Consider the following 26,857-nt stretch of genomic DNA (forward strand, 5'->3'; position numbering starts at 1 on the left):
TCTATCTGCTATTTTTTTCTAAATGATAGTTTCAGTGATCATCAGAAAGACTAACTTCTTCCAAATCTCCTGCATGACAAAACTTTGTGGGTACTGGTGCTGCCCAGGAGAATCACATGCTAGAACTTGCAGGACTGGAAGAGTGGATTGCCCAGGCCTGGCATAGGAGCTGCAAAACCTGTTGGACCCTGAATCCTATTTAGAAAGGAGGATTCCCTAAAGTATTTGTTCATGAAAAGTGGGGGAAGCGGATTGTGAGGCAGCTATTGAGAAAGCTTGAGAGGAAGCTAACAACTAACTGGGAGGTGGAACTGGAACTAGTATGTTTGAAGGGATTGAGAGGGAGCAGAATTTTAAATGTATTTTATTATGTTTTTGAATGCTGGCCATGTATTTAGATATGGATAGAGTGAAGAAACAACCTTGTACAAAGCTTGTATGCTTTTCTAATGTTAAAAGCTGAGGTCCAGCTTACCTTGATTTGAATAGAACTATTTGATTACAACAGACTCTATCCCTTCCAAAAATGAAAAAGCAATATGATCTTTAGTTGTAGAGATGCGGCTTTATAGGCTCAGTTAGTCACTCAGGGGGCTTAAGGAGGGCATGGAGGCAATACCTCTTGAGGAGAGCAATCAGGGTAAAGCAGACAGAGATTCTTTTCTCTGCATGGAGTCCAGTGTATGTAGTCCTTGGTATAAGTTTTCTGAGTAACCTTAGCCTAGTAGTATAAATTTTAATTGCAGCTTTAATGATGCTGAGATCAGATGGGTGAAGACTAAAGAAACAGCTCCATCCACCTCCTCTGTATCAGAGCTTTGCTTGCAGTGTGGAGGATGTCTTTGGGAGAGGGCTCACACAAGGGCTGCGGTAGTTCTTACCTTTTGGTTTAGAGATATCAGCAGAGCAGGAATACTTGTTATCCCTGTCGGTTTGTTCGTGTGTGGATCACATGAAACGCTTCATGAAAACGCTTCAAGCGTTGTATTGACCATGATGATGCTGTGCAAGTTGAGGCCTGGATCTAAACTACCTGAAGCCAGAGGTGTTGTTCTGACGTTCAACAGCACCATTTTTCAAAGATGCAGCAAAAGCTTCCTTCGTGCTAGTTAGCTCCTTTTCTGTGGGCGATTGCTTCCAAAGAAAATGAAAGACTAGAAGTTTTGGGAGAAGTTGTCTAACATCTTTGGGTTGATGATCACTGCACTGCTCCTTCTTTGCTAGCATTTGCGAGGCATGATGGTTTCCTACCAAATTTAATGTCTTCAAGAAATCGGTAATCTTTATCTCAGACTTTAATGTTGGTTGCAGCTAATTTCACACAGCAAATTAGACAAAACACTTGAACTACTTCTACCTCCTGAACTCAACAACAAATGAAACGTTTTTTGGAGAGTAACTTGAGAGTTACTTGAGAGGGTTAAATGTGTCTCACCGGTGCACTCAGTTTGACAGACCGATGCACTTTGTCTAGATGATAGATATGAAAAACTAATATCTCAGTTTTCAGAGGGGGTTCTGAAACTTAAAATCGAAACCAGATGTGCAACAAAAAAGAGCAGTGTATATTACAAAGTGTTGTGAAATAGCCCAAGGGAGGCAAGTAAGCAAAAACAGCCCTGTTACTTAGCAACACGCAAAACAAAACAAGTAACAGCTTGGTTGGCATCTGACGGGGCAGGTTTTGCTCTTTGCAGTGGAAAAGACGACTGCAGAAAGCTTGGAGTAATTTTGGCATTTCTGGTGACCCGGAAACAACTTCCTTTTCGACAAAACGGTTACCTGACTTCTATACTCCCCTAGACCTCCTCCCTGCAAAAGTAGAGCTCTTGAGAAATACGGGTGCTCTGTTCTTGCCATTCCTATTCTGCCACCGTCTAACCTGGTGCACAAGACAGGTCGTCTTTTTTTCCTTTTTCCTTTATCCACAAAGTGGATAAAGTGAATGTAAAGGCTACCAAGCCCAAATAATTTTGAACATTTTGCACGGGTGTAAATGACTAGATACAGTCCGGTTCCTCACACATGGGGGAATATCCATGGGTAGAAATGGAAAGAAATGCTCAGTAAGTAAAAAGTTAGCCTTAAATATACAATTAATCGGTTCCCAGAGCATATTTCAGTCAGTCTGTGGCAAGAGCTCTCCTTTTTCATTTGATTTCTTTCGGTCTCTTAATTAAAATAGTGCATTTTATCAACCTCCCCCCCCCCCCCCCCCAAGAAAAAAAAGTCAGAGCTCAGGTCGCAGTATATTATTAGATAGGTTTAAAAGTCGGTCCAAAAAGCAAGAGAGTCACTTGCTTACATAAATGAAAGCTATGATGTCCACTACAAAGCTCTACTGACACAGCTGTGTCTATTAAGAGTGTGAAAAAGTCGTACCTCTCAGCAACACAGCTCTGCTGACAGAAGCTGTGATGGAAATGGACTTCTACCAGCAAAGCAGCCCGTTTGGTCAAAGGCTTGCTCTGCTTGGGGAACTCTTGCTGGAACAAGCCGCGGGTCCGTCGTAGCCGTTTGCCAAAACAGATCTGCTGATATTTCTGTCCGAGCAAATTCTTTCCGAGAAAATCCTTTCTCGTGTAGGCAAGCCAGGGGGTGATCAGCCTGACTCCAGGACCTACAGCTTTAAGCAAAACCACAGAGTGTCCTGAGATTTGTAATCAAATTGCGAGAGGTAGCAGTTGCGACGGCGACGGGGGGTGGGTGGGATTTGGTTGGCTTTGTTTTTAGAGAGGTCGAGACTGCTAGGCAGCCAATTTTTTAGCAGAGTAATTTTCTTTTGGGAAATGCTGTTTTGGCAGAATTAGAATTTTTGGGGGAAGTTCGCCTTGATGAAGTTTTCGATGGAAACATTGATATTACTTGAGATTGAAGTAGAGACTTTCATTTTGACTCCTTGTTTTAAAGTTTAGCTTCTAAAAATTACTCTAATATTGTAGATTAATTATAGATATGAATGTTATGACATTAACAGATAGAAATTCTTAATGAAGCAATTTTGATGCCTTCAAACTAAAAATAACTCAGAATTTCCATTCTGTGAAATATTTGATGCTTTTCTTTCTGATTTAGCAAAAAAGCAAATGTCAGTGTCAGAACTTCGCATGGGATAAAAATTCCATTTTCTGGCTACCTCTAGTAAAGCTTTTAAGTCACTACCAATCTGCCTGGATTTGGACTGGTATCTCCAAGAGAAGACATGGTTTTATTAGTCTCTGGTGCAAAACAGGAAGGGAACGAGGTTATGTTACTGACTTCGTTCTCATTTGCTGAACCCGTGGTTTCTCTTGAGGCTTCTACTATTTCTGCAAGGCCTAAGGCCTCCTGCTATCACTGGTAACGTGCACCCAGGAGAGATGCAGGTGCTAGAGGTGTGGGCGGGCTGGGTTTCTGCATCAGTAGCAGAGTCTCGAAAGGACCGTCTCTGTCCTCGCTGAGCAGCAGCAGAGAGTCATGGAGATTTACCTTTCAGTAACCCCTCCAGGGAAACAAACTGGCATCTGTCTTTAAAAAATGGTCTATGCACAAATATCATACTAGCCCAGCATAACTCGCACACTTATTATGGTATTGCCTCATACCACTATTGTGATTGGTATTCCCGTATGAAGAGGGGAATAATTCTAACGATAATGTGACTGGGAGAACTACATCCACCATAAGATATTCATTTGTCAACTATTTTTGGTATTCTTATTTGAATTTAAAAGTAAATATACCAGTAAAATGCGTAAGTGCAACCCAGGTCAAACGCACCCAGCCAGGCAGATGCAGCTGGTGTTGCTGTGGACACTCCTTTTTTAATTGTGGAGAGAAATGAGGGCATGTTTACTATTATCAGTGCCTAAGATCCACAATGTTTAATAAATTAAATGGTACTTTTCAAATTGCAAAGGCTTTTACATTAGACTTGTGCTGGCCAGTGAAGTCCATTAGTGTCTGAATAAGTGGTAATTAGTGGTAAGAGTCACAGTCATTAGTGTATCTTAGCTCCCTGTTTGTAAATCAGCAGCCCTTGACCAATACCTGTGGCAGGAAGGACTCCACGGGAGTATTTGGAAGTGGCTGTATCTAATGATCTTTTTGCAGGATTGGTATGGGGTAAGCCATTTGTGGTGAGCAGTTCGTTTATAAACAGGAGTAGGTGCTTCAAGAAACTGGAAACTTCAAGAGAAGGGAGTACTTTGGGAAGATGACAAGTCTAGCAATCCGAGGATATTCATGTCTCGATTCTTTTCTGAGAATTAACAGTCAGTGACAGTCCTGCAGAGATTACCTGCAATATTTTCTCGTTACATTGACACAAAGTAATTGCCATGAAGATATGCGATTGTCTTAACCCTCCTTCATTACGGACAGCTTTTTGCTTATTCAGGTCACATCCCCTCACTTCAAGGTAGCAAGGCTGGTGTTTCTCTCTGGCCACAGGGAAGAGTGTCTCCCTGGTCCATGGCATAATAGGGAAGAGGAGGCAAAATAGTAGGAGAGATTGTTGTTATGCACACAAAAGAAATTGAGATCATATCCATTAGATAAAGTGCCACAAAGGATGATATATGGGCTGGAGAGCCTAAAAAGTCAAGTTGGAAAGAAATGATGGAAATGATGGGTAATGATGTGTTTAGGACAAAAGGTGAGGGAAAGGGTTCCTGTATCTGTTTTCCATGTTGCCTGGAGATAGGCAATGATACTTTAGGAGGAACACAGAGGAAGACACTGCCGTTATCACACAAAGAGATGAAAAACCAATGTGTCCATTGCTGAAGTTAACTTTGGTTTAGATAACCTATAGATTTGTTTTACCTGGCTTTGCTTACAGGAGTACTGAGACAGACTTGTTCTGAAATGGCCACTCTATAAATCCGTGCAAAATCTAGGTGTTTTGCAGCAGAATAGACTGTGAACCTCTGTGCTTGGGAAAGATGCAAAATACTTCTTGTTGATTCTCATCTTGCATTTGATAAACAACAAAATATGTTGAGCTCCTCATTTTCTTCTCTTTGGTGTCCCAGGTGCGTTGAACTCATTGTAACCCCACTGCGTAGTATCAGCCTGTTCCTGCTTGGTGTCTTCCACAGTCCCCTCCCCATCCAGCTTTCAAACGGCATTGCTTTCTGACTTAGATTTACCCTCATCTCCTTTCCTGCTCAAACAGCTTCTGAAGGGTGGCACTCCTGAAATGGTGAGCACAAGTGCAGTGTGGGGATCCCTATGTGATTTCTAAACCCATCTCACCCGCTAGGGAAGACGTGGGGATGCATTTACATAAATATTATTTTCTTCTGAGGCAGCTTTGTCTAAATGGAGAATTTACGCACACATTTTATATGGTGAGACTCTGCAATATTTCAGCTGTGGAAACATCTTTGTAAATCAGGCAAGGAGACGCTTGAAATTATTTTGGATAAGTTATGTTTCTTGACGTTCATGTTTCAGTATTAAGAAACATGTTTGAATTTGTGCATGTTTGTGTACTCGTGCGCACCCTTTTAAAGCCATTATAAATCTCTGGATGTACTGCCATTTTCTGTTGTCTCAATGAGGACATTCCTATTTTCTGCCTTGGATCTGGACCCCAAATTAATCTATTGGATAAACTATCACCCTTCAGAGACACCAGTATGCAGGACATAGCGCAAAAGCTGTTTCTCCCAGACATTGTCTTGCCATTCCATTCTGGAGATTTCAGTGCCTAAATTCAGTGCTGGATCCGTGTTTTTTAAGCAGATTTTTTGTTTTTATTCCTTTGCTTTTTTTTTCATTAAAGGACTCAGCCAAAAGCACAATTTGGCACACACTAATGATTGGTTTGTTTCTCCTTAGCCACAGCAATAATGTCTTTTTATTGTATTGGAGGTTTTCTTGTAGCTAGAAGAGGAACATGTTAAAATATAGTTATTCAAAAGTACTTTATGCTCAGCAAGCATCACATGTGAGAGGCAATGGTGGTCACAAGGCTTCCTATAGCTGTGGTATGGCTGGGGGGAGGTGGGAGCTACTGGCTTCCAGCATGAACTGTCACATGGGCAATGCCAGTGGAGCAGAGTGAGGGGAAGGGTTTCTGTCCTTCAAGCCCCCTTGCCGGTATATCCATGCCTGTGTGATTGATATTGGATATCTTGAGATAGTTGTAGACACATGCCTCTGAAGACCAGATGTGTGAAACCAAAATATTATAATGGTGGTGATTTTCAATAAGGTGGACTGGCAGAGCTCAGAGGCATTTATGTAGGCAGCAGGTACTTCACCAAAACAATGCGTGAAAAGCTTTTAAGCACAGGTAAAAGCTAGCAGCAAGAGTATATAAAATATCTGGGACCAGCCAGGTCTCTTCTGGTTGGTGATTGGGAAGATCTTGGGAGGTAAGTACTGGGCAGGGAAAACAGCCTGGGAAAGGAATTGCATTTTTGAGATTGGAAGGCTTAGATGAACCACACAGTGATCTGTTCTTTTCCATTCTGCATTTGAAATGGAGTATTTCTGTCCTAAAACCCAGTTTTCAAGGAGTGGCAATCCTACGCGCTCTATTTTGCCGGTAATTATATTCACTTTATATTGGTGAACTTCAGTATCTTTCTTGATACGATGCTATCATGCATACTTCCAGGAAAGATGAGCAGAGAGATAGCCAGACCTCATGACTCAGGGTAAAATTACTTAGTGGATTTAACACCCATAAGTTGGTTTTGCTGCTTCTCACAGGTACCTGTCCCATCTGCGAGAACATGCACATGGAGGACAGATGAAGGAACTTCTAATCACTCTGCAGCTGTGTTTTGTCACAGGATGAAAGTGTGCAAGATACAGATCAGATACAGCTGCTGAAAAACAAATTGAAACAAAGAGTCTCACAAACAGAATGGCTGCAGCCAGAGTTCATAAAAGGGCTCTATATGCTTTCTAATGTAATAAGCCTCTATTCTGCCTGGCAAGCCCTTTGAGTAGTCTTAAGAGAAAAGCTGACATCTCTTTTCAATAGGAAAGAAGGACATTTATTTTATTCCTAACGGTTTTAACAAACCTCTCCATGATGAATTATGTATTTATTGTAACTGCACACTGCACAGCCACAAATTCTTGCAGTCTCTCTCCAGCTGAAAGCTCCAATAAAAGACTTCCCCAGAAAAAGGCCAGAAGATTTGGGTCATGCAAAAAAGGTTTTGTACTTAGATTAATTCAGTTACTCTGATTTCTCCAGTTCTGGAGATTTCACAGACCAGATGAGTCAAGTGTATATAGTAAATGCACTTACGAAATATTCACAAGTAACAATTGTGGAACCATGTGCTTCAGCTTCTCCTAGCTTCCTGTTTGATTCTTATTTTCTCTCTTCCCCCATTAGCTATGGCTTTTCTTCTCTTTCAGCCTTCTTTCCTTCATATTTCACAGAATCCAGAGGTGGTGACAGCTGTCCTTCATCCAGAATAGATATCAAAAGCAGTTAAGTTCTTTTTGGAAAAAAGGTAAAGGAGCCATTACTCCCAAAGAAACAGTCATTTGCTAGTCTGAAATGCAGCTGTGTGGGCAGAGGGACTTGTTCAGTGAAGCTGTGTGCGTTTGGGAGCAGAAGCACTGAGGAGTAGCCAAAGAGGAGGCAGTCACGCAGTGAGAACTGAAAATAAGAACTGAAAATGTGGCCATGCCAGGGGGGTGAGGAGAAGAGTATGTTTCTACAGAGGATAGGAGGAAAAAAAAATCAGCCTCCAGTTGATTTAGTTCTATTTTGGTCTGGGAAACAGGACTTCCTAAATAAGATTAAACTGGAGAAATACCTGACACTGTTCTGCAGCTAATGGAAGCATCTTAAAAGACTCTGAATATAGGCCAAGTATGTGGGTCAGTAGAGAAACTAGTATTTATACTTGGACCTGCGTGTGAATACAGTATAATATCCAGCTTTTGAAAATAGAGAAATTGCAGAAAAGTTATAAATGGTAAAGGCTTTGTCAGGTAATGTTGTTAGAACTACAACTTTATATTCATCTCCCATGATTCGCTGGGCACCTTCTTTAAGGTTCCCATTTGGTAAGGTTATCTTTCATCTGATGAGTAAAGGAGAACTGCCCCCTTATTAAAAACCTTGCTGAATGATGCCATAAAACTGACAATTGAAATTAACATACACTGAAAGTGAATTTTGCCATGAATGTTTAAGTATTTCTATTGACTTTCAGATTCTAAGAATTATTTCTGTTTACTTATTTGGTTTGTCAAATCCATTTCTGTCTTGGGAAACCTCCCATTTCCAGGTTAGAGGATCTCAGGGATTTTCACTGATACTGACTGTGCATGCCGCAAGCAAGCTGCATACACATGCAAAACCAGGATCTTGAAAAGCATGATAGTTCCCTGCCCACAAAACACTGATTGTAAATTATTCTTGCCTTGTGAAGAACATCTGTTACAGAATTTAGGATGTGATATGTCCCTTCTTATAAAAAGAGGGAGGGAAGAAGTTTGCAGGAATCACTGATGCCATGAGACTGGGTGTTCATTATAATTTCTCCACAAGTATAAGCATTTCAGGAGTCCTAGGGCCAAATTTTGTTTTGGAGCATGCCCCTGGTATCAATGGGAGCTTTATGCTGGTGGGGTGGGAGACTTTGATTTCTATCAGAACTGTGAGGTCTTGTTCCTTATTACAAAAGTGGATCACGTTCCATTCTCTATTACATCCATTGATACCGGACAAAGGATGTTACTTACAGCCAAGCTGGGCCTTTATTTTTTTTCTCTAAATTCTTTTATGATCCAAATCTATAAGTAAACAGCCAACATGTAATTCTGCACTCAGAGAAAATGACATTTTTCCATAAATGCAATTTGGACAGTAATTGGAGTTAGTAAAGCTTTGAAGGTGCAGCTGGAGGGAGAAGCAGAGTGCCATGTAGAAGGGTGTAGTTTAATAAAAGAAAGCCCTTCCAGATGACACAAGGGGCCAGGAAGGGGAGAAACTGGACATGAAACCTTCCAAGCAGGGCCAAAGTGCAGGTTTCCTGCAGTCTTCAAGAGTTTGCATTACACTGGTGCTTGGAAATAGTGCTCTGTTTAATAAGATGATGGGCCAAATTTTGCCTCCTGACTAACATCTTTGTTGTTGAGCTTGTATGTAGCTTTATCAGTGCAACCCTGTTTAGTTTTGGTCTTATGCATGAAAAGGATGAATGAAAGCAGAATTAAATTATATTTATATTTAGATATTAGTTCTATCTGAAAGCCTTGAAGGTCTACAAATAAACCTTTACTGGGAAGTTAGAACAAATGGAGAAAATTACATGCAACAGAGGTCAAGTCACCAGAAAAAGGGGACATGGTGAGAGCAAGGTCCCTGTCAGAAACCTCTGGTTTGTTCCTGACTACAATGCACGCCGTCTTTCATCCTGCCTGAAGGAAGTGGAAAACATTTCATAATCCTTTGTCATGGGGTTGGATATGCTACAGGTCATGTGAACAAAGCCATTTGGTCAAGTAGCTTAAATTGAGGACTCCTGGAAAGCTGTTGAAATCTCACAGCCTTTCCTTCCTCAGTGGGGAAAAGTGCTGCATCCAAACCAAACATGGATGGCTGCTTCTCCACTTAATCTTGAGCCCTGACCAAGACCTGCCGAATTGTTCTCAACAGCATCTTTTGTATCTGAGAGATTATGCTGCTTTCGCTGCAGTTTCTTTTAAAACACAGTGGGCCAAGATGAGCTGAGGAGGTATCTTTCGCTCAGTATGAAAATTTTAAATTATTGCAGTTTGTCAAGTCCTTTGAAAGCAGTATTAATAATATTTGGTGTTTTGGCCATTTGGCAGAGTCCCTCACTGCTAGTGTTGTTGTTGGTGTGTCACTGTCAGTATTTTGCACTGAACTATCTAACAGCTGTCTTGGCTTCCTTCCCCACTAAAACAACTGCTGCTTCACAAAGAACACAGATAATTTTGTCTTCCTTGATATTAACAGATCAAGAGAGGCCTTTGCCAATACAAACTCATCTTTTATTTTTACAGTCTGAGTGAGACCCTTGGTAGAATTTGTTGTTCTCTTTTATTCCGTACTTGGAGACCAGCTGACATCTAATCTTTTCATTTTAACTGGTGCTGAGTGGGTGGGACATTTAGAAGGGGGATATAAAGTCTCACAAAAGAATCAAAGTCAAAAGGAAGCTAAAGGCAAAACAAAAAGCCCTGCACAAGGCACCAAAATGAAAGGGCCTGTTTAAAAGCAGCAGAACAGTAACAGCACAGTCTTCGGCTAGCTTTTAAAAGGCACTAAGATGGGAGACGCAGCACTTCAGAGTAACATTCATCTCTTTCCATGTCCACAAGCTCCATGCTTAATGCATGGGAAGGAGAATGGTTTCATGCACCAAATGGGAAATGCTGCTCTTCCTGCTTTAAAAGCACAGTCCTGGACAAAGGTCTGCAACGTCTGGAGAGGAGCTTTTTTTCCTGGTCTGTGAAGTCTCTCGCTGTGGTGCCGGAGATGTTCACCACAGAGGTGTTCATGATACAGAGTCTGTGGAGTGGGATAATGGAGCATTAACAGTGTCTCTCAGCATGACTAAAATGCAGACCTGCTACAGTGGATGGGCCCTGGGCCTGTAAATGAGCTTCTGGGCCAACTACAGTCAGTGGCAGGAATCTTGCTATGTTCAGGGGTTTAACATTCAGTGGGAGTCCGGAACTGGTACAAGGGCACCTGCAATGAAAATGTAGGTGGCAGGAGGTTAGGTGCACCCCTTAAGAAACAGGGAGGACAGAGTCCTTTCTGCTATGAAAAGGCATACTTCTGTGATCTTTAATAAGCAATACTAGGTCCATTTTTTAGTAGGACATTAGTTAGTTTTGGATAAAAATAAGACCATTTCTATTTGCAAATAGTGGTCTTTTTAAAGAGAAAGATTTTAAACTCACGTGAAATTTTGCAATGTTAAATAGGGACAGTATTTGTTTGTAATGCCATTAAAGCAAAACTCCTGTCAAATGCATACCGTTGAAGGGCTCACCTTCCAGAATGCCTGAGGGATTTTTAGGTGGCGAATCTCCCAGTGATTCAAGACGACCTAGGCTCTCTGAAAAATCTGCTAAACACTAAGAAGACTTAGCTTGTGATAGCTGCATGCTGTCCATTTCCACCAGCTTGGTCTTTAAAATACCATAAGTTATATGTTGCTAGACTACTGGGCAGAACTAATGTCCATTCCAGAGCATTCTCACGTCTGCGTGTTGTATTGCAATCATCTCAACCATCACAAAGCAAGCTGCCATTGTTTTGTTTCCCCTTTTCTTCTGGAGTCATCCATCTAAAAAGATGTTGCTCTTTCCAGATTTGTTTAGAAAAGTTCTCCAGTATTGTACCTGTGCAATAAAAGATGAGGATCTCTGGGTCTTTGTTACTTGAATTGATTGAACATAAACATAGCTTTCAGTACTCCTTTTGCTTTATAGCAGAGTTTTAATGGAATTTATTGCAAACTGGACAGCTGGTGGGGGGGGGGTGTTGGTAGTAGCAGAAGAAAGAGTTTTTCAATACCGGGGGTGAAATCCTGAGTTTGAAGTCAGTAGGAGAAGAATTTCATTCAGTCTGATTCAAAGGTAGAATTCCAAATTCAGGGCTTGGCCCTGCAAACATATACATGCCTGCTTAATAGCCACTGGCCTATTTAACTGTGTAAAGTTACATCTTAGCAGAATCGGTCATAGAGTATTATTTGCAAATTATCTTCTCGGAGTCATGATGGAAGAAAAGCAGTGCAGCAGTGTGGGGGACATCTGCTAGTTTCAGAGCTGTTATGTGGGTAAACAGTAGTACATTTTCACTCCCTTACTCCCACGTTGATAATGAGCTGAACACGTACTGTGAGTAATTTGTTTTTTAAGAATTCAAATGACCCCAGAGCAGAGCATCTGTACCATAGTTAATGCGTTGTTGAAGAAAATGAAGGATCACTTTTGAATTTGGGGTTGGAGGGTTGGTTGCATCTGTATAAAATGTAGTAAGATGAAATTATCTGGGGAAAGGATCATATGTGAAAAACGTAAGAGATTATTTTTAAGGGACTACCAGAGGGCACCTGGACAGTTTAGTGTAATATAAAAATCCATATAGACTGCAGTAGAAAGAAATCTATTCCTCTTCCCTTACCCCAGCATTTGGGAAGCAATTCATATTTATTTAATAGCTCAGGAAACCCCAAGGACTTCATGTTTCACAAATTATTATAAACGTCTCTCTACAAACAAAAAAGCCACCTAGTAAATTGGAGGACTATTCAGTGTGATGTTTTCTGTTATGTTTGAGATGTACGTTTACCTATTTTAATGATAGCAGACTGCCGTACTTGACAGTCACTTTGCCTTTCTGCGTTACCAAGATGCGTGTGTAACTGCAAGGAAGAGATGACTGAGATTGTGTAAATGCAAAGGCAATCAGTTACTTAGTTACTTGCGATTTTCCTGGTATCATTCTCCTCTTACGCTTGTTTACTGCCTTCTTTTATTCTAGCTTTTACCTTCTCTAGAATGTTTATTTGAGTCACAGTCTTCCACTCGCCCAAATTCCACGTTTGCCTCTAAAGAAGCCTGCCCAGTCCTGCGTATTATGTACCAGACAGTCATTCTGATCATTGAGTCAAATGTGTAGGTAAGTTGTTTTCTTTAACATCTGGTGTTATTTTTATATGCCTGGGAAGATGCCAGCCTATCAGGTAAATATTTATTTAATAACTAGTGGTAGGTAGCAAATAAATATCATGTAGATTGGATAATGTAATCTGTGGAAAGAGTAGTATATGATCTTGGTATGGTGGTCATCATCAGAAAGTCACCCTCTGACTGCTGATACCACACAAAGCTTTGGCAGAGTTGTTTTTCTCCATTTAGAAAAGAAAGCTTTTGTGATAGCTTGTGTACCACAGGTTATGACTCTTTAATATCTTGACTGTACTTCAGTTAAAAGCAGAATATCTTCTTGTTCTAATTCCTTCTGGAAATACATTGGTCGTGGTTTGTTAAATAGGTGTTTTGCAGTGAGGTCAGGGTTCTCTATGACATTTGTATGATATCAAAAGCCTGAGGCTTCTCCAAAGATTGTGTCAAATGGAAAAATTTGTGAGACTGCTCTTCCATCTCTCCTGTTTGTGCTGTGTCTAGTCATAACCCAGCTGGCCAGTTGGCCTCCAGACAGAGAAGCTTAATAAAAGGGGAGGACCGCCTCCCACACAAGCTCTGTCCTGAAGTACAGGTGCAATGAGGTCCCGCCACCTGGCTGTGTGAAGCTGGAGCCTGTATTCCAGCATAACTCTGGAAGATAGTTTAGGCATGGTCAAGATGTTTCCATTTCAGCACTTCATCCCACAAGAGCAAAAAACCATGCATAAGGGTCAGTACTGTCCCATCCTCCTGCACTACAGGTCTCTGTCAGGCTTGACTGGTGAACCAAATGGAGCTATAGACAGGATCTGGGGAGGAGAGATGGAAGAAAAAGAGAGCTAATGTTCATGAGCCTGTCGCCCCTTTCCTAACCACTCTAAATCCTGAACATAGCATGCTCACTCCCGTGCCAGGTTAACCCTCCTGAGGGTTGGTTATGTGAGCAGAGGTCTTGTGGGTGAGCAGGACCTTCCCACCATTTGTCATTTCTCCCAGCCTTCCTCACGCAAATGTGAAAAATCCAGTTTGAATCACTAATTTCTTATTTACACTCTAAGTGCTAAAATTTAACTTTTTTCTGATACAACTCAGTGTGCTGAATTAGATATTGTCCTCGTCAAAGCTTTTGCTTGGCTTTATGGTTCATTTATAAACCCCATTTCCAGTTTATAGTGGAAGCACTAGCATGATCTCTGCCATGGTGGTCTGACTGAAGCACAGAAGATGTAACTTTGGATGAGCATCACCTGAATAGCATTGTACCTAACCATCTTTTAGTACCTAGGCTTGCACTGGTGGATAATAATTTGGTTTTGTTCCTTACATCAAATGCTTAGGTTTGACCTTTCCAAACTGTATACATAAAATACAATTATTGAGCCTTTTTAGAGCTTAGAAAAACAGGGAGAGCACAAAATGAGTGCAATCATTTCATCTAGAAATTGGAATAAGTAATATAATCATCACTCTTAGATAAATATTAAGGTGATACCATAAGGTATGTTTGGCTACACTTGATGGCAAGTACTCAGATCCTGGAGAGTAACTTTTTTTTACACCTTTCAGGAGTATAAATTCATCCCCAAACCAGTAACCTCCTGTACCACTTAAACAGGCATTTTCAAAAATTCTCTTGCAAATCTCAGGTTAGACACACTGACTCATCTGAGATGTTAATGGTTGGGTGGTTTGAAATAAGATCAAGAGCTCTTAAGACAAGTTAATCAAATACAGTGAAACCTCTTTATTACAAAACTCACTAATCCAAATGACTTGGCCAGCTGAACAGTAACCTCTTACCTCTGCTACTCCTGCTGCCATGGCTACATGTTGTCTTAAGTCAAAACTTTGGCTTTAAAAAGAAAAAGGGCAGCATTCTGGTATGTCTGACTATATACTAATATTAGCAAACACAACCTTGAAATAGCATCAATGTTCATTAATCTGGACACTGTTCTAGTCCAAAAATGCTCGGATTACTGACATTCCACTGCAATTTTCTTCCCCACACCACTATCAATAGCAATCTTATTACCAGCCTTCAAATATACCAATTGCCTCAAAGTGCCTTTAGGCAAATAAATAATTCTCTGGTGCAAGATGAGGGAAAGGAGTTTGGTTTCTGAGTAGATTAACCTGGACATTTTCCAGTCAGCAGATACGTATATGAACTCATTTAGCTGTTTACAGATTTTCTGTTGCAGGAGTTTGGTAATGCGTTTTATGGCTGTAGGTGGAAACTTAGGGCAAATGTGGGCACTCTGGGCTGTTCTTCAGGTGGTGAAGTCATGGTAGCTCAGCCATAGCCAAGAGAGCTCTTCTGATTGACACCAGCTACTGCTTTGAGAAGCCTGTGAGCTGTTTTTCACCTCGGAGCACAGCTTCACCTGTAAAGAAGGATTCACGGTTTTGTATATCTTATTTGATACCTACAAAGTAGACACCCAAACATAAAAAGTTAATTTAGGATTTTAAGAATTATTATTTTTTCCAAATGCTCTCTGAGCACCAGCTACATAAATAGATCCAGAACACAGTTAGTAAATTTAGAAGGGACAGGCGGAGGGAAATCTGTTGTGTCTGGGCGAGCTGTGGAGAGGATTGTCTGACATCCTGGCTTCTCCCTCGCAGTGGATTGCTGGGGACGATAACAGAGCCGTGCACCTGTGTGTTTCATTGCTCCTTCAGAAGCAGAATGTGTTTGCTGCTGACACCCGTCACCTCTCCTGGTGACGTCTAACCAGCTCAGACCTGGTTAGAAGGGATGCAACTTTTCATTGCTTGCCCAAGTTTCTCTTGGAAAAAAAGTACACCAGCTAGCAAAGGGGTAATATAACTTGCTAGTCTCACTCTGTAAAAGTACGTAGTAACTGGAACTTGTCCTTGTCTATTGTTTCCTCCCCACAGTTTGCAAAAATGATGATGTGCCTCCATTTGAGCAAATGCCTCTTTCTGATCCCTATAGCTTGATTCTTATTTTTCTGCATTGGCTTTTGAGTCTTGCATCCCTAAACGGACCATCATAGACAGTCATGAGTCACTGTGCAGGAACGAAATGTCAAAGTTGAAATAAAGTTTACTGCCACAGTTGGTGTGAACAGCGTGACTGGCGGTGTGTCACTCTCATAGCATGGATGTCTGGGCAGGGAAGAGCTAGGTTGCTCCCCTCTTAGACGAGAGCATAATTCGGCAGAGGTGTCACTGAAAGCAGGGCAGATTCTGTCTTGGTGATCTCTAAAACTTTTACATTTGGGGGACTCAGGAGACTCCTGCACTTGAAAACAAAAGCGGTGACTTAAAAGGATGTGTAGGACAAAGTGCCCTGGGCATTAAGAAAGCCAAATTCTGTGCTCCGGGATAGCTCTGCAGACATGCTCTCACCCCAGCGCTGTGGCTGGTTTCCTGGCCTGGCTGCGCTGGGCAACTGAGGAGGTTTTACGGCATCCAGGCTTGGGGTACCACAGAAAAGGCAGGGCTCTGGTGGGCTTTCACACTAAAACAGTATGTGAAAATTGTCCTTATCTGACCTCCTCTTTGACAGAAATCTCTACAGCACTTAATGCGGAGAGCTAAAGGATTGTGCTAGCAAACTCTGCCCTGCTCCCGTGTTAGGAAGTAATACTTGTTCAAGACACTTGCATTGGCTCATTTCCTGTCCTAATGTCACCTCTGCCATCCCAGCTCCCCCTCTCGCAACTCACAGTGTTGAAAACAGGAGAAACTTGAAGAGTCACTGTGGCTTTGCTGCTGACGGCAGAGACTCGGCTCTTCTTTCTGGTTCTGCCACTGCCTTGCCTGGTGAGCCTGAGTAAATCGCTTCAGCGTGCTAAGACTTCGTTTTGTCTTCTGACAATTTTTAGCTGAATTATTTTGAGATCTATGGCTGAAGCCTCTTGTTTCACTATCGAGTGTTATAAAACATAAAAATTAATAACAAGAAGCAGAAACAAAAAAATTGCAAGAATTCCTTGTTATTTAAATTGTAAATTCTTGGGAGCAAGAATTGTCTTTTTGGAACACTTAGCAAGTGCCTAACGACTATTGTAAATAGTGTTTCCTTTCCAGATAACAACATTAGCATAGATTGTGCAACTGTGAAGGGTGCTTAGCACCTTTGATTTCCAGGGGCATTAAAAACACACAGCACCTTGCAGTTTGAATATTAGAAGGTTTTTTTTTTTTTTCTTGTTTGGCTCTAAAATTCCATTTCCATTCAGTAGAACTCCATAAATAAATAAAATAACATTAAAAAAACCCAACAATTGACAAACTGCCCTCTTGGTATTTTTAGATCTTTTATGGAACTTCATTTATAGAACATTATTTATAGATTTTTGATATGCTCCCAGCTAACCTGCCTTGTTGCCTTTTTGCAGAGGCCTCAGCGCTACTATAGTACATAGAGGCTCCCCTGTAAGTGTCAGCATTCCTCTGCAAAGCTGGCACTTCAGCAAGGACGTGCTAGGTACATGACCCAGCTCAGGAGGTACGTATTGTCCTACATAAAGTGCCAGTGCTGAGCCTGTTCCAGTTTTATTAATTCCCATTGCCTACATACAGTTTGAACACTATCACAGATAAGGATTCATTCTCCTCCTAGTTTGTGCCTCCTGGTAGGAATCCATAGTCCTTCTAAGGGCAGTGTTTGGGAGAAGAAAACTGGGAGCAGTGCACAGGAGAAATTCAGAGCAAGAAGGAGAGCCATGAATTTCTGGAGTTCCATGAATTAAAGTGAATTCTTCAAATTCTTTTAAACAGGCAAGTTATTACTTCTCCAAAATTCAGAGATCACCAGATGATAGAGTAAATGGGTATATATATGAGAATTGCATATATGGAATGAGACAGGGCAGGTAGGGCTGATGGTTGGGAAGCAGAGACTTGGAGGATGCAGATGGTAGAGATTTGTGATTCTGAAATCTGTTCCAAATCCGGTCTTTCCAAAGATCAGTAGTGGTTGTGCTTTGTGTACTAATTGCTTGCTACTTGCTGGGTCTAGATTTGGGCCGAATGCCCCTCCCTGGTTTCAGAGAGCATGTAGGGTGCCAGGTTAGCTGGTTTGCAGCAGCTGCGGCATGGCTTGGATGCTGTCAGGATATTCTGCTTTGCTGTCAGACTCTGAATGTCACATTGATTCTTTGGGCTCTTCTGGGACTGAGGAGAAATGTCCTTTCCAGAGGTGCAGCAGGAGTCAGCCACCATGGCACCTAAAAGGCTGAAAGAGGCATGGCAACTAACCAGGGTTAGGTTTGCGAGTGCAAGAAGCAACCTTTCCCAAAACTTGAGAAAGGGTCAAAGCATATGGAGCTAGTGTTCTGGGACAGTCCTGCTGCTGCTAACTCCTGTAACTCTATCTGTATGGGGCCATTCCCAGCTTTCAGCTCCCTTCCAGGAGAAAGTGAAACCGTATCAACCTTGAGCAAATACATGGACATCACACTTACCTTATTTTATACCACTTGCACTTTCACCTCTCTCTCATCAGACCCTAAAAAATAACCAATTTTTGTTTCCAAAGTCTTGATACCTCTCCAAGCTGTGCTCTTATTGCTTTTGGACCTCCAACTCTTGTGAGTCATATCTGCAAATTACATGAGTCGGATTTCAGTGGTCACCATCTGAAAGTGGCTGGCCATTTAAGGTGGAAAAATTCACCATTAGTTCATACATTTTGATTTGGTATATGGTCTCTGTGTTGTGAGTCTTTCCTGTTTGTCTTTTCTGGCAGAAAATAGAAAACTATTGTTTTAAGTATAAAGACATGCCAGTGTAAGCTCGCATTCAGGGGTATTGTAAACAAAACTTCTCCAGGCCTTTGAAGCATTATTAAGTTAAGATGTCCTTGCAACAGAAAAATGAGTTTCAAGATTTCTGATTTACCTACAAATAGTGGAGTTGGTAGGTAACAAATAACAAGGGGAGCCTGAGTAGGCCTTGGCAGGCAGCATGGCAGTGGGCCAGCGTGGCTCTGCCGAGCGGCGATGATGACTATTGACAGGCACAAGCAGTGGGAAGCGTGTAGGTGCCTCCAGCTGCTGCCAGGAGTTTCCATGGACACTGGGGCGAGATGCACTTGCCACGAGGAACGTAACACAGGAAATGTTACGTTTCCCTGAGCAGTGCCGGCACAGAGCATCTTCGACAAGCTCAAATTTAAGACGAGGAAAGCATTTTGCCAGCTGCAGCATCTGACAAAATGAGGATTGTGAGTTTCTGCATTCGAAAACAAGTTTTGTTACATTGGCAAGCAACCGCTAGGGCTGTTGTGAAGAGTAGTTCCAAATTTTGAGAAAGGGAATTTACACCATACTGAAAACAGCAATGAAATACACTGCTTCCTTCCTTGCTATACTAGCCTTTGTACTGCATTTCATGTTTCTGCTGTTCCAAAGTAGGCAGGGGACTGCTAATACTGCTTGTCTGGAAGATATGAACGAAATATAAGACAGCTATTCAAAGGCTACTGCTGTCTTGCCAGTGATTTATGGTACACAGGAAAGATTCTGATGTGTCATGCTGCAGGGGGAAAGGAAAGCGGGACCGGGGTCATGAACAAAAAGGAATTTGCTTATCCAATTTCCGTCTCTTTCTGAATTTGATTGGAACTCACAGTTGTCAGGCTGTGTTTAAGTCTAGTCTTTACCAACGCCTCCTTAACTGCGGAAGGTCAAAACCAATTATTGTTTTGCCTCCAGGGACTTTCCTTCTTAAGAGAGACCTTACAGTGGATATTCTTTAAACCCTTTTCCTTTCAATTAAGGCAGCAGATTCCTTTTTTAGATTTTTTTTTGGGGGGGTGGGGGGACAGTAATCAGGAGATTGATAGATTCATCAATAGCCTTGAAAAATAAAGCCTGTATGTCTCAGGAAGCTTGAAATCTAATTCCTTTCAACGACTTTTCTCACTCTGAACTTTAAATCTGTCATTTCATTACAGCGGGAATGGAAAGCCCCTAGTTTTCCCAGGCTACAGTTTTCCTCTGTTTTTTAACCCTCAAATACCATGTGGATTTATGCTTCTGAGTATCTGGTGTTTAGGTTTTTCATGTAGATAAAAATACTTAAGTTCTGGTTTGGGTAAGAATTCACAGCTTTGAGGACTGGAGGGAGTTGTGAGAGGCAGTACCTACATCAGTAGCTTCAGTCTGACAGGTAATTAAGAGGTCTTCCAGATCTTCAGGGTGGAAAGGGAGAACATCCCGAGATGCTGTCTTAGATTTCTTCCTTTCATTTCTGTTATGGACAGCCTCATTTTCACAGTTTAAAGGCAGTACCTTCTTCTACCCCAATGTGGTGATGCCTGCTAAAGCCCATGCCAACAGATGGCCTTTTTTTTTTTTTTAAATTCACCTATGTATCACACTCTGCTGTGATTATTCTTGTACCCATTGGAGGGGTTAAATATGCTGTTTCTCCTGTATTTTGAATGTACCATTTACTGTGGGGGAAGTGAGCAGCAGAGCAGAAAGAAAATAATCTCTCTTGAAAGAGAAACTCCAACTCTAAGGCTGAGGAGAGGGAGGCTGCTGAGGAACAGTAAGTGCAGGAAACAATACTTTGGTATTGTAATTGGGCATTGCTATTTTTAATGTCAGCATGAACCATGAAACCGTACTACTCAGTGTGAGATGTAACACTAGCACTTAACCAGGTACTTCTGAATACCGTAATATTTAGGTGGCTGAAATAGATTATATTGACTATACTGCTTGCTCCTATAAAAATGCTAGATTGTGCGTAGTATTAAAGGAAGCCTGTTTTTCTGGAGCTGGGAGATTTAAGGCTATTGATTAAGTATATTTGCAGCTTCACTGAAGGCTTGCAGGACTATGATTATGTGGTTACAGGGCAGCTGTAGTCTTGTGGACTGAGAGCGAGGACAGGAATTAGGAGATGCGAGTCTTGTTCATGACCTGCCACAGTTTGTTTTGTAAGGCCCTGGGCAGGTTACTTCAAATGCTTTGGCAACCATTTGATAGACCAGTTTTAGATGTCTCCTCTAGGAGAAGTCCACTTATGCCCTTGATTCTGTTATCCACAGAGGGAGCATGGAGTGACTAGCCCAGATGTAGAGCTCCATCCTACATGCCCGCACTTCATCAAATAATTTCTAACTTCTGTGTCTAATGGGGATGATGAGTGCTCTGTAGGTCAAGATACTATTTGTAAATGGTTTATAAAGGGTTAATATATTACAAATGTCTTAATAATCAGTCATTACTTACAAAGTTGAATAAATCTAGGAGGTGCTGATAAATTACTTAAAATGTACTGTTCCTGTCTGCAACATGCCTATAATAAGCGTTAGTCAGGTATTAATCCTTTCTAAAACATTTACGAATAAAATATATGTAAATAAAACTTGAATATCAAGTACGACTGATATACTATTAAGTATGACTGAAAGCAAAAGTGCAGAGTACTGTTTTCCTTTGTCATGGTGCTAGTCTTTAACCCTGAGATCACCTCTGGGCTGACATCGTAGCACAGTGATGCTAAGAAGTATTTCATTGGTTGAAAATAACAACCCCCTTCTTACCCACCGTTACGAAAATCATCGAGATCTGATAATAACTTGCTATTCTTGCCCCGCCGAACTAGTGCAGATAGCACAATGGAAATTTCCTTTCCAACTGCTGGGAGAGCCTGTCCCCCAAGAGGGCTTTTCTTTTGATAAGGTGTCTCTCGGATCCCGTGCTGCTGAACCAGCCTGAATCAGCACGTCACCATGTGAGTGCAGGAAGATCCCGGTCTCAGCCGCTGAGTCACATGAATAACTGGAATAGTTCTGCAGAGTCGAATTAATTCCCAGAACCTCTTCAGGCATATACCAGCAGGCACATGCTTTTGCTCCAGCATTACTTTACAGCTCTGTGATGTAGTGGAAAGGACATTACTGATATTTTTAATTGCGATAAACCCGTTTACCTGATGTTAGAGTGTTAAACCTTAGAAGTTTATTGTTGATGCTTTGCTGCTTCCAAGAAGATTTAAGAATAAGCCAAGGCATAACAGAGCTATTAAGGTTAAGCTCAAATCAACTGTACAGTGACTCAGAGCTTGTAGTGCTTTCAGACCAAGTGTTAAGAGGATGGAGGGAAAATCTTGTTTTTAACTATTGAGTAGCCTGTTGTTCATGCTGCCAGCAAAGATAGGTAGGGAAACTCTCTGGGTTTTTGGATTTATTATACTTTGGCAAAAGTGTCAGAGTTACAAGAACAGTAAATCAGATAGCTCTGAGATCCTGATTTAGGGAAGTCCTTAGAATATAAGCTTGGAATTTGGGCAGAAATATGAAATTCTTTTTATTCCTAAAACTTGTAAAGGATGGGTGTATGTTAGAGAAATGAACTTGTCTAAAAGAGGGAAGTGAGAGAAGAAGGCTCTGCAGCACAATGGAAAATCCAGATACTGCTCCAAGAAGCGGACCAGAGTGTGGGGACTGAAATAGGGAAATAGGACAGAAAGAGAATAATAGGAAAGCAAGGTTAGTAGTTAGTGGAAATTCTGAGAGTTTTTCCTTTTAAGCAGTATGTTTTATGTTGGCTGGATAATAGTGATAAGCTGGCCAAGCACATGGGGGAGAGCAGGAGGAGGACCGCTTGCACTTCCACCTCTTACTCTTGAATATATCAGAAATGAATGCAGGGTCTAATCTGCCATATAGTACAGCATCACTGATGAGAAGCTAATTACATGGCCTTTATTTCTGTCCTCTCTTCATTCTTCTAGAACATTGAACTCAAAGTTTATGCAATTTCTCCACCATATGTTTGCTAGAGGAAACTTCTGAGTAAGTTTGTGTTTTCACATAGAATCCACACTTTTTTCCATAAAATGAATGAGGGTCTGTTTGGTGTTCTGATCCTGCCACAGCTCACTTCTGTTTCTCATTCTGTAATTTTTAATGTCCTTCAGAAAACCTTATGCTGTGCTACTCTTAACATGTATTACCGACAACCATCCACAAAAGAACATGAACCTTAGAAGTTCAATATGATTGGGGAATATGAACTGCAGAAGCAGAAGAGATGTAAGGCCAGAGTTCAGAAGTCTGGGTGTCTATGCTTTGTATTTTATTACACAGATGAAAGTGTGTCACTTGCTGGGGCTTAAAGACAGTATCTTTCACGTGATGTATCTGGAATGAATGCTCACTAAAAACAAGCATTATTTCTGACATCTGTTGCTTGTTTGGATGGCAAACCGGCAAGTGTTGAAATTTGTGATAACGGTCAGAAAGAAAGTATACAGTCCAGTGGCCATGGAAACCTCATATAGTTTTTTCCTGTTTCTTTTTCTACACTTTCTTAGTGAATGAATTGCTGGTGAATCCAGCTGGATGGCAGCCCAAGAGACTGCAGTGCTCAGCTCAGCCACAGCATAGGGCAAACCTAGTCAAAAGCAATGAGCTTTCTCTTTGCATGTCCTCACCAAAGTACTATTTTCAGTAAGCAACTTTTTTTAAGGAAAAGTAATTCATTGTCTCAGGAACAGCGACCATTCTTTCTCTAGTCTCTCTGGCTCTGGCTGGAAAATTAAATGACGTAAACACAAAGTAGCATGTCATGGCTCCTATCTGTGTGGTTAAACTCTTTCCCTCCATTCCTGCCTCCCAAGCAGCTGGCTTTGTCCAGGCTGCCTTTTGGGAACAGTCTTTGGCCTTTGCTATCCCTGAGTGTGCCTGGGCACTGCTGGGAGCATGCTAGCTGGCACAGGCCAAAACCATGCCAAGGAGAGTCCTAACAGCTAAACAGTTTGGAAGTCACAGAATCACAGAATGGTTGAGGTTGGAAGGGACCTCTGGAGATCATCTAGTCCAACACCCCTGCTCAAGCAGGGTCACCTAGAGCACGTTGCACAGGATCGCGTCCAGGCGGGTTTTGAATATCTCCAGAGAAGGAGACTCCACAACCTCTCTGGGCAACCTGCTCCAGGGCTCTGTCACCCTCACAGTGAAGAAGTTTTTCCTCATGTTCACATGGAACTGTCTGTGTTTCAGTTTGTGCCCGTTGCCTCGCGTCCTGTCGCTGGGCACCACTGAAAAGAGTCTGGCTCCATCCTCTCGACACCCTCCCTTCAGATACTTGTACACGTTGATAAGATCCCCTCTCAGCCTTCTCTTCTCCAGGCTGAACAGGCCCAGCTCTCTCAGTCTTTCCTCATAAGAGAGATGCTCCAGTCCCCTAATCATCTTTGTAGCCCTTCGCTGGACTTGCTCCAGTAGTGCCACATCCCTCTTGTACTGGGGAGCCCAGAACTGGACGCAGGACTCCAGATGTGGCCTCACCAGGGCTGAGTAGAGGGGGAGGATCACCTCCCTCGACCTGCTGGCAACACTCTTCCTGATGCAGCCCAGGATACCATTGGCCTTCTTGGCCACAAGGGCACATTGCTGTCTCATGCTTAACTTGGTGTCCACCAGCACTCCCAGGTCCTTCTCCACAGAGCTGCTTTCCAGCAGGTCAGCCCCCAACCTGTACTGGTGACTGGGGTTATTCCTCCGCAGGTGCAGGACCCTGCACTTGCCTTTGTTGAACTTCATGAGGTTCCTCTCCACCCAGCTCTCCAGCCTGTCCGGGTCTCTCTGAATGGCAGCACAGCCCTCTGGCATATCCGCCACTCCTCCCGGTTTCGTATCTTCGGCAAACTTGCTGGGGGTGCACTCTGTCCCTTCATCCAGGTCATTGATGAAGAAGTTGAACAAGACTGGACCCAGGACTGACCCCTGGGGGACACCGCTAGCTACAGGCCTCCAACTAGACTCTGCGCCACTGAGCACAACGCTCTGAGCTCTGCCATTCAGCCAGTTCTCAGTCCACCTCACTGTCCACTCAGCTAGCCCACACTTCCTGAGCTTCCCTATGAGGATGTTACGGGAGACAGTGTCAAAAGCCTTGCTGAAGTCAAGGGAGACAACATCCACTGCTCTCCCCTCATCTACCCAGCCAGTCATTCCATCAGAGAAGGCTATCAGATTGGTTAGGCATGATTTCCCCTTGGTGAAGCCATGCTGACTACTCCTGATCACTTTCTTGTCCTCCACATGCTTGGAGATGGCCTCCAGGATGAGCTGCTCCACCACCTTTCCAGGGATGCAGGTGCGGCTGACTGGCCTGTAGTTCCCTGGGTCCTCCTTCTTGCCCTTTTTGAAGACTGGGGTGACACTGGCTTTCTTCCAGTCCTCAGGCACCTCTCCTGTTCTCCATGACCTTTCCAAAGATGATGGAGAGTGGCTTAGCAATAACGTCCACCAGCTCCCTCAGCACTCGTGGGTGCATCCCATCGGGGCCCATGGATTTGTGGGTGTCAAGTTTGCTTAAATGATCTCTAACCCGATCCTCCTCGGCCAAGGGAAAGTCTTCCTTTCTCCAGACTTTCTCTCTTGCCTCCAGGGTCCGGGGTTCCTGAGGGCTGGCCTGAGCAGTAAAGACTGAAGCAGAGGCGGCATTCAGTAACTCTGCCTTCTCTGCATCCTTCATCACCAGGGCACCCACCCCGTTCAGCAAAGGGCCCACAGTTTCCCTAGTCTTCCTCTTGCTACTGATGTATTTGAAGAAGCCCTTCTTGTTGTCCTTGACATGTCTTGCCAGATTTAATTCCAAATGGGCCTTAGCCTTCCTCGTTGCATCCCTGCATACTCTGACAATGTTCCTGTATTCCTCCCAAGTGGCCTGTCCCCCTTTCCACTTTCTGTAGACTTCCTTCTTCTGGTTGAGTTTTGCCAGGAGCTCCTTGCTCATCCATGCAGGTCTCCTGCCTCCTTTGCTTGACTTCCTACTCATAGGGATGCACTGCTCATGGGCCATGGCTCAACCATGTGCCTGGTGCTTTGGAGTTTACAGTGCAGATGTAACCTCTGTGAGAGCTATAAGCAGGGAAGGCAGCTCGTGCCAGTGGTGGTTTTGGTTGTGTGACAGGGACATGAGGGCAAGACCACCACTAGGAGATCACTATGGCGGACTCTTCCACAGAATCTTATTTTCCTTTTCACTAGCACTCAAACATACATCTGCTCCAAATACTAGTTAACAGAGGAATACCTCTTAAACCCAGGAACAGCAGGATAGAACATGTGGGGCCAGGATTTTCCAGGACTGCCGGAGGGTCATCTGGATGTTTTTGCATGATACTTAGTGCTGTAGGATCTTGATCCATGCTTGCTGCACTGAGATACTACTGCGACTCAGCTGATAACTTTTGGTATACTATTGTGTGATTAGGGTGGTTTAAGCATATCGCATGCAGTTTAGATATTGTGCAAGAGTTTGCAGTGTTCCCCAGTATTATAATACGGCAGCTTGTATTGTTTATCAAAACAACACATAGGACATACCGTTTGCTGCCAATGAAATAATTTTTTTTAAATGTGATTTGCCATATCTTATTTTGAAATAAAGAATGATTGCGTGAGGGTTTAATCCAAGAATTGCTGGTGCTTATAGATGCCTTTCTGTTGATTTCAGTGGGTTCTGTTTTAGGCCCTAACATATTCATTGTGACAGCAGCACCAATGCTGTTGAACGTACTCAGCTGCTCCTACAATCACTGCTTTTAAGAAACTCTTTGTTATTTTGTAGGGCTGGTCCAGTATTGTCCTGAGAATACAGTCAGCACCTTCACACAAATGAAACCAGCTTGTTGTTTCATCATTGTCTTCAGTAGAAACTAGATGAGTCCTAAAACTGTACAACTACTTTGTGTGATATTAATGCCTGTATTTTGCAGCTCCACCAAGGAAAGGTTAAACAAATGTGTAAGATGGTTCTGTTAAGCTTTGCCTCTTCTTTATTTTTTCCTGAAACAAGCAAGAGGATAAGGGCAAAATTGTGAATTTAGGGCTACGTGATCCAGACAATAGATCTAGCTGAAAAGTGAAGCTCTGTTTATGTTCCAGAACACAGTAGGACAGGTATGTATTATAGGAAAGCCCCTGGAGTGCAATAGTTAGTGGAATGCTCTTTCTATAAAATTTTACAACTAGTTTATAGAGTTCCTCAGAGATTATCAAGATGTCTTGCAATCTTTATTATATTTAAACTCAAAATCCCTGTGTGGCTTCTAAATATCTGTAAAAAGTCTGTCTGTATATGGACTTACCCAAGATCACGTGGGAAGTGCATCATGCTGGAACTGATATCATCAGTGGATTATCTTACTTGTTAGCTCTTTGAATCTTTGTAATGCATTTTGAAATCTTCATCTGAAGAGCTTCATG

The 26,857-nt window shown here is 42.3% G+C and overlaps 1 protein-coding gene across 1 annotated transcript in view; it reads left to right on the plus strand.

Annotated features, from left to right (window-relative positions):
• FGGY (FGGY carbohydrate kinase domain containing) overlaps nucleotides 1-26,857 on the plus strand; it is a 312,847-nt gene that overhangs the window by 103,188 nt on the left and 182,802 nt on the right. Inside the window, exon 5 of the mRNA XM_067301318.1 lies at nucleotides 12,494-12,631. The gene's annotated coding sequence lies outside the window, so the exon portion shown is untranslated. The remainder of the gene's footprint in view (nucleotides 1-12,493; nucleotides 12,632-26,857) is intronic.

This window comes from Apteryx mantelli, chromosome 8, assembly GCF_036417845.1.
Source record: "Apteryx mantelli isolate bAptMan1 chromosome 8, bAptMan1.hap1, whole genome shotgun sequence".
NCBI classification, from domain to species: Eukaryota; Metazoa; Chordata; class Aves; order Apterygiformes; family Apterygidae; genus Apteryx; species Apteryx mantelli.